The sequence below is a fragment of the Chinchilla lanigera genome, unplaced genomic scaffold (assembly GCF_000276665.1).
Source record: "Chinchilla lanigera isolate Chin_1 unplaced genomic scaffold, ChiLan1.0 scaffold00009, whole genome shotgun sequence".
In the NCBI taxonomy this organism is placed as follows: domain Eukaryota; kingdom Metazoa; phylum Chordata; class Mammalia; order Rodentia; family Chinchillidae; genus Chinchilla; species Chinchilla lanigera.
Window position 1 is genome coordinate 36,278,994 of NW_004955410.1, and position 7,718 is coordinate 36,286,711.

General features: G+C 33.6%; 1 protein-coding gene across 4 annotated transcripts in view; it reads right to left on the reverse strand.

Annotated features, from left to right (window-relative positions):
- The window catches only part of Mkln1 (muskelin 1, intracellular mediator containing kelch motifs), a 316,551-nt gene that overhangs the window by 27,007 nt on the left and 281,826 nt on the right, over window positions 1-7,718 (reverse strand). The gene's annotated exons all lie outside the window — the stretch shown is intronic.

The following is a 7,718-nucleotide window of genomic DNA, read 5'->3' on the forward strand; positions in this document are numbered from 1 at the left end:
GGTACCAGGAACCGAACTCACGACCTTGCGCTTGCCAGGCAAGCGCTTTTGCCGCTGAGCTAAATCCCCAGCCCCCAATAAAATATATTTTAAAAAAAGAAGGTAAGCTCCACTAGAGCAGAAGTTGCTTTGTTCACCATTGTTATCCCAGTGCCCAGAATAGTGTCTGGCATATAATAATTATTCAACTACTTCTTGAAAGAATGAATGTTAACTACCAGAACAGAGCTACGGAGAGAGAAGACATGCGCAATGTATTCTTTACCACGACATTGATACTGGCTTCACTACCTCAAATTATCTCAAGTTAATTAATCTTTAAGCCTTAAACATTAAAAAAATATTTAGGGTATGAAAGAAATGGTTTGTTGAGGGTGTTCTTTCTAAAAATATAATAACAAAGTTTTAAAAATAGTTTTCTAACAATATGCTATTTGTAAAGTATAAATAACTTCCAAATTAAAAGTATCAGTTTGGAGTTACCCTGCTTACAATACAGAAACAGATCTTTGTGTTCAACAAGTTTTGGAGGCCAGCTTCATAACTTAAATAGTAAACAAAAGGGAATGAACGTAGAAAATCTCGTTTTGGTCTAAATTTCTCAATTAAGTATATTTTTTCACATAAAAATAATTTTTGGGTCCTAGTTTTCCACCTAAAAATTCAAATTACTTCTAGGTAGTTTATAGAATCTCTTGAAGATGGAAATTTCTACTGAGAGAAGACTTAGAAGAGTGAGAGAATGAAAGCTCTTAGTAACAGTAAGCATGGATAGACAAAAATAGGTGACTGTTAAGACACAGAGATCAAGCAGGAGGCTGTTATGATTGAAGTACGAGTGGAATGGAAACAGGCAGTAAAGAAATACCAATAAATAATCCCACCAAATGGATATAATCAGCAAGAAGAGTAGGTATTCAAGCCCAGCCAAGACTACATAGCAAGACCCTGTCTCAAGGAAGGTGGGAGTAGGGGGGGAGGCAATGAGAAAGTAAAGAGAAGAGAAGAAGCAAAGCTATGCATGCCTTAAGTATGAAAAATCTGGACTGGCACTAATAGAGACCAAGACTAGAATGGAAAACTGGAGAATCCAAGAGTAAAGATGTTTCACAGAAATTTCTGGAGGTATCAAAACATTTTTCTCTAAGAATAGTCATTGGCAAAAATCTCTTAAAATACAAAATTTCTATTAACTCTTAAATTTGTAGTCCCTTTCAAATACAGGAAAAATTTTTGTATGCAAAACATATATTTGCTTGTGAATAAAGTACAGAAAGAACACAAGCCAAACTACAAACAACTGTTAGAGAAGGTGCAGTGGGCATTTGAGTACTTTCAGTTTCTATTCTATAATAATTTCCCCCCAATATACAGTGTTTTTATTTTAAAAAGTCGAACCAAAATACAAATTTCTTATGAAATTTTAGTGAATTTAAATGCTACAGTTATATTTAGGATGCAGCTATTTAGATGAGCTAAAAACATTTTATTGGCACTAAAAAAAAGCTTAAGTCATTTTGCTGTCATGTTTATTATGAAACTAAAACTGGGCATTGCTTCTTTTAAACATTAAAGTATTTTAGATTGTTTCCATAAAAAATAAAAATATCTAAGAAGATCCTAAAACTGGGGAATGGTGTTAAAACTATATTGAATGTAATTATGTTAGTGGCTTTTTGTCTAAGTTTTACAAATTGCACTAAATTCCTGCTTTTATCCACCCTACAGTAATGATTCAAATGACATGTCAATGAAAACATACCAAAAATAAAGATTCCATGTTATCTTCAAAGACAATCTAACCAAGAGACGAGGGGAGGAAAGGGAGGGAAAAGGGGAGTAGAAAGAAATCAAGATGTGTTATGTATATGTACCAACTTCCCACAATTGAAGTAATTATTATGCACTGCAAACACGAATAAAAATAAAAAATTTAAACAAGAAAGGCAATCTAGATTTCTCTAAGAAAGTACTAAATATCCACTGCTATAATAGTATAAATCTAATTTGTTATCTCTCTTTAATAATGCATAAAGGGGAAGAAATCTTTTAATATGAATACATAAGATATTCACTTACTTTGAAGTAGAGATTTGATGCATTCATAGTAAAGAAAACCAGTGTGGAAAAATCATATCCATTTCATATATACATATAATTATGTCTAGCATTAGTAGGCATTTCAGACTTGAATTTTTACTAACAGAAGTTGTTTATGAAATACAGTATAAAGGTTGGGCCTTTTGGTTTCAGATAGCAAACTAAACACAAACTACAGTATTGCTTTCTTCAACCTACCAATTTAGTAGAAAAGATATTTGTAGCACAAAGAAAAAAACAGCACTAGAAAGACTGTATCATCAGGAGGTAAGAAATTTTGAAGAATTTTGAAAGATAGCAGGAAGGTTCATATTGACAAGAAAAACCACTGTCAAGAAAAAGCCAAAAGCACCAGAGATAAAAGATTACATTGTCCATGCATCAAACACTGTTCACAGACAAGATAATCATGACTCCCATAGAGAGTTCCTAATACACAGCATCCCATTCCGCTTACCCCATCATGTTTTCATTAGGTAGTGTTATTTATTTGAGACAGGCTGGCCTTGAATTCATGGCAATCCTCCTGTCTCAGCCTCCCCACAAGTGCTGGGATTATAGTGTGCACCACTATGCCCAGCCTTAATGTTTTTAATTATACTTTAACATACCCAAACTATGCAGTTTCTCTTGTCTAAACTGGTATACCATGAGCTCTTTCACTAACCTGAAGCCTTTCATCATTTTGAATTCTGACATACATACCTTGATTACTTATTTGTCTTTCTATCTTATCGTTCTATCTTTCTGGAACTCCAAGATTTTGGCATTTGTACAACTATTCTCCATGTCCCTCAGGTTTTCTATTTTCTGTCTCTTTATCTTAGTATTTCTCCTGCTTCTTTCTGGGAGATTATTTATTCAAATCTTTCAATTGACTGATTCACTCTGATCACCCTGTTATATTTGTTTTATTCTTCATTTTAATTAAATTTGTTGTTTCTAATACTTCCACTTGATTCTGGTCTTATGACCTTAAGATCTTATTTCATCTTATCATTGTAGTATACTGCCTTGTATCCTTTAGTACAGTACAGTGATTATTTTCACAATGCAAGGGATTTTGTTTTTGTTTTTAAATATCACCCCATGAATTCATAGAGAGCAGGTTCCAGCAACTCTGCCTCCTTTCTCCTGCTCCTCACAAAGTGTGCTTCTCCAGGTGGAGCAAGTTTGTGCTTCAGCTGAACCCAGGTACCTCTCTCTTTGGCTTCTGTTTTTTAATCATTTTCCTCCATGCATTTCAGAAAGTTATTTTGGCTCTTAAGAGTGGTGGGTATGCTCGATACAGACATTAATTTTCTTGGCAAGAATCTTGCCCTTGTTTATAAAAATGTCAACAGAATAGCACTAAGCAACACTATATAATTTTTCTATTTTTGCCACAGTAAAATTTCTGTGGTATTCCTTTTTGAACAGTATCTGTTTTCTTGATGTAGACAGTATCATTTTTCTTGTAGACTCACATGTATGGGGCAAAGGGAACAACTCCGTATTTTCTAAAAGTCCTAGAAAACGTAACGTCAGTGCCTCTTTTTCCCTTGTGTTCATCATTTCAATAAATTACTGAAAGATGGAGATTCTGGCCAAATGCTGATCATATTTATTTTAAATTCCTGGTTCATCGACTTTAATAGCTCTGCTTTAGATCATATAAGTTACAAATTTACTGATTTCTTTTGAAATAGTTGTAGTCCTCAACTGTACAGTTATGCTTGTGTGTGAAGTAATGTTTTTCAGGGAGTCAGCTACTGTTTCTGAAAAGACATACTGGGAAGGGCTGAGGCCAGGCTTGAACTGACATTTGCACCAGTAACTTTAAGGAAATGCAGTTGAAGAGCCATAGGGTAGTGAAGTGAAGCACAAAAAGCCAGTTATTCCTTTAGTGTAGTATCATACCCTTTGCAAGAATTTCATACTTTAAACCTTTGAGGGATGTAGACAGCAGTTTCCACAGAGGGAAGGGGGAAAAAGAGGAAGGAATGAACTGAGAATAGATGTCAGTTCACATTTTTTTCATTCACTCTGACTCCAATAGGATTTTTGCACTGTTGTACTGCTACTCTTTGGATTCTGACACCAGTGGAATGGGCTATTGTTACTTGTTTTACAGTGAAGAGGCAGAATTACCTGGAGGTAAGTTGGGGGCAAGAGCCTTCAGACTCCTTTAAAATGAGTTCCTGGAATCCAGTTGCCTCTTGTTTCTATTCCTCCAGGGTTGATTTGGGGTAAAGGAATTAGCACCCTGTGTTAGTCTGCTACTTTGGTGAAGAACAGTACTTTTTAATTTTATAGCTTTCCACACTGTTTGAACTTGCTTATTAATTATGTGCATTATATTACTTTAATAATTATATAATTAAAACAAAAACTGGTTGAATAAAATAGCATTATCAAAAACAAAAAAAGATCTATAAAGATTAAAACAAAGAAGCTGTCATTGTTAACATGCCATAACTATTAATACAGTCTTCCACATTAATTTTCTTCCCAAGAAGAAAATAAGGTCATCTAAGGACAGGCAATCTTCAACACAAACTATTTTAAAAGTTTGTGGACTCAATTGCCATAAAGCTTGACTGAAGCCCAAAAATCTTAACAGTCTTTATAAACTGACTCCCAAAGAAAAATTAATTAAGCAGGTCAGTAAATGAGGTCATATGTTAATCACAAACAATTTTTAATAGACACTGTCTGAAAAAACAGACAGTAAGAATTATATAACCAACAATTGATGCCAATCTTATTTTTAGAGTTTTTCAAGGAAATTACAACAATAATCCTTCACTTTTCCTATTTCTTCTTTTAGCATCTTCTTTTTTTCTTTTAGCTTTTTGCAGAGGCTGTATTATAGCCAATGTGGTTTATCTGAGGCACAATTACTGCTAACTGAAAACTCTCCTTTTAGTAACTTTTAAAACAAAATAATCCAGCGGTGGTGGCACACCCCTGTACCCCCAGCACTTGGGAGGCAGAGGCAAGAGGATCCTGTGCTCAAGGCGACCTGGGCAAGTTCAAGACCAGCCTGGGCTACACAATGAGAACTTATCTCAAAAACAAAATATTCAATCAATTAAACAAGCAAATCAAACACAAACAAAACCAAGATAATGGTAATAATTCTGAAGTCCTCTTCTGGTCAGAGGAACACACATTATCACATAAATTCATGAACTAATCTCACCTCTACTTTTGCTTCATGGTCCAAAGCACATATCTGTTATTAATTATATTAGCCAAAGCACAAGAAAAGAACATTTTCAGAACTGCCACACAAATATAAAATTTAATCAAAGGAGCACTCCATGAATTCTGTATTTGTCAGAATATTTTTAGGTCCAAGTCACAAAAACCCTAAGAGTGGATTAATTAGCTTATGTAACAAAATTTTCCAGGTAGACAGTTTGAGGACTATCTCAGCAGTTCAACCAAATCATGGTTCTACGTTAACATCTTTGAAATTTTCTTGGCCTTCTCCTTGTTTTTGAAAGTTGATATCTTTGAAAAGTTTGAAAGTGGGCCAGCTCTAAGCATCATATCTGTTATAGAGCATGAAAAGCAGGGATGAGAAGGATTCTTCTAGCATCTGTTTTCACTAGAGGACATCAGTCTTCAATGTCCTCTAGCAGACTGTTCTATGCCTCCCATAGGACAGAAGTGAAATAATTTGCAAGAGGATAATAATGATTGGTTTTAACTAATCATGATTTATACCCAGAGGCTGGGCAACTTGCCAATATACACCATTAGAGTTTGGCCAATGATTATCAGGTAGGCAGGTAACAGCACTGTCACAGTCTTCTAAATTTGAGAAATAAACACTGGAGAGCACACTACATGGTTTAGCAATAACTCCAATTTAAAACTTTTATTACTTCACTTAAAGTTGGGTTTCTGCCACTCATTAATTTTTATAAAATTACAACTAGCTTTTGATTTTCAAGTCACATTTTATTGCTCTCAGCTGCATTAAGCTACAAAGAACCTCATTAAATGGATCAACCACAATTAGAAAAATAACCAACAAGTTGGTGGGCAATTAAAGTTGTTTCCAGATTTTTCCCTCTTGCAAATACTATTGTAATAAATATCTCTGTACATCTTATTTTAAATACATCTATATAAGTACTGGAGTAGGATAAAAACCAGGAAAAATGCTTATTTAGGGGTATATATTTTAATAGTGGTAAAGTACTCTGAAAAAGAAAAGGCTGCACTAATTTATATCACATCCAGAGTGTAAGAGGATATCTACTTCTTAATAACCATACCAAATTTAGTGCCTGTTCTTTTAATTTCTATTTTAAAAATTATGAAAAACCTCAGTTTTGGTTTTTTTTTTGTGTGTGTGTGTGTGTGTGTGTGTGTGTGTGGTACTGGGGGCTGAATCCAGGCCTTTACACTGAACTCTTACATCCCCACTTCCCCTTTTCTGATGTATTTTTATTTCAAAACAGTTTCTTATTAAGTTGTTAAACTGCCCAAGCTAGACTCAAACTTGTAATTTTCCTGCCTCAGCCTCCCAGTGTTGCCATATGGCAAAACTGAGCATCTTTACATGAGCAAACTTAACTGGCTATCCTAATTAGTACTTTCTGAGTTATTTACTCACGTCATTTATCATTATTCTACTCAAGGATTATCCCTTTTTTGTTGATTTACAAGAGACTTTATAGTAGGATACTAACTTGTCTAGTTACTATTTGGTCATTTACTATTTGATATTTATATATAGTTTTACTGATTTGCAAAAACTCAACCTCCAAACGACTTCTGTTTGGAATGACTTTTCCCAAATCCTACATTATTAAAAACAATATTATAATTTTACTTAAGTAGAAAATAACTGGACTTTCTTTGATGTACAAAAGATATAAAGGGATCTAGACTCCTTTTAAAAATTCTGTATCTTCCTTGATTGATCAATATTGCATGTCTCTATTTGTTTTCATAAGAAATCACTTTGAAGAGATCAATATGTAATACAATAAGCATTGCTAATTTCCTAACACTTTGTTTGTAACTCTGTATTGTCTGTACTGTTCTTTTGCTATTTTGTAAAAGGTTGTCTGTCTGTTAAAAAAAAAAAATAAAAATAAAAATGCTGTATCTTAAGCAATATATCAATGATATTTTTGTACAGTCCACTTTCTATCTCTGACTGGATATCCCATTTTACTGTATAGTAAGTTCTTACCTGTGTCTGGGGATATTTTCGTACTATCTGTTCTATTTCATTTCATTAATCCATACTAAGCTGTAGTTTTATCAGCATCTGATAGTGTAAGTCCTATTTCATTTTCTTTCATTTTCAAAAATTATCTTTAGTGTTCTTACATATGTTTATAGTTTAACTTTAATTCATTCATATTTACTATCAAATAATTTTATATTAAAAATATTAAATATTTTTGTAAGTTTATAACTAGCAGAGTTTCCACCCTAACACGATAGAAAGGGAGAAATTATTATTACTAATAATCTTGAGAGAAAAAGTTCAAAAATCAGAAATAATGGCACACGGTTATGGTTGATACACTGTGTCAACTTGGGGAGTCTAGAAGTTTGGCTAAGTGACTCAGCAGGAAGCCAGGGTGCTTACTTTGTATACATCCTGA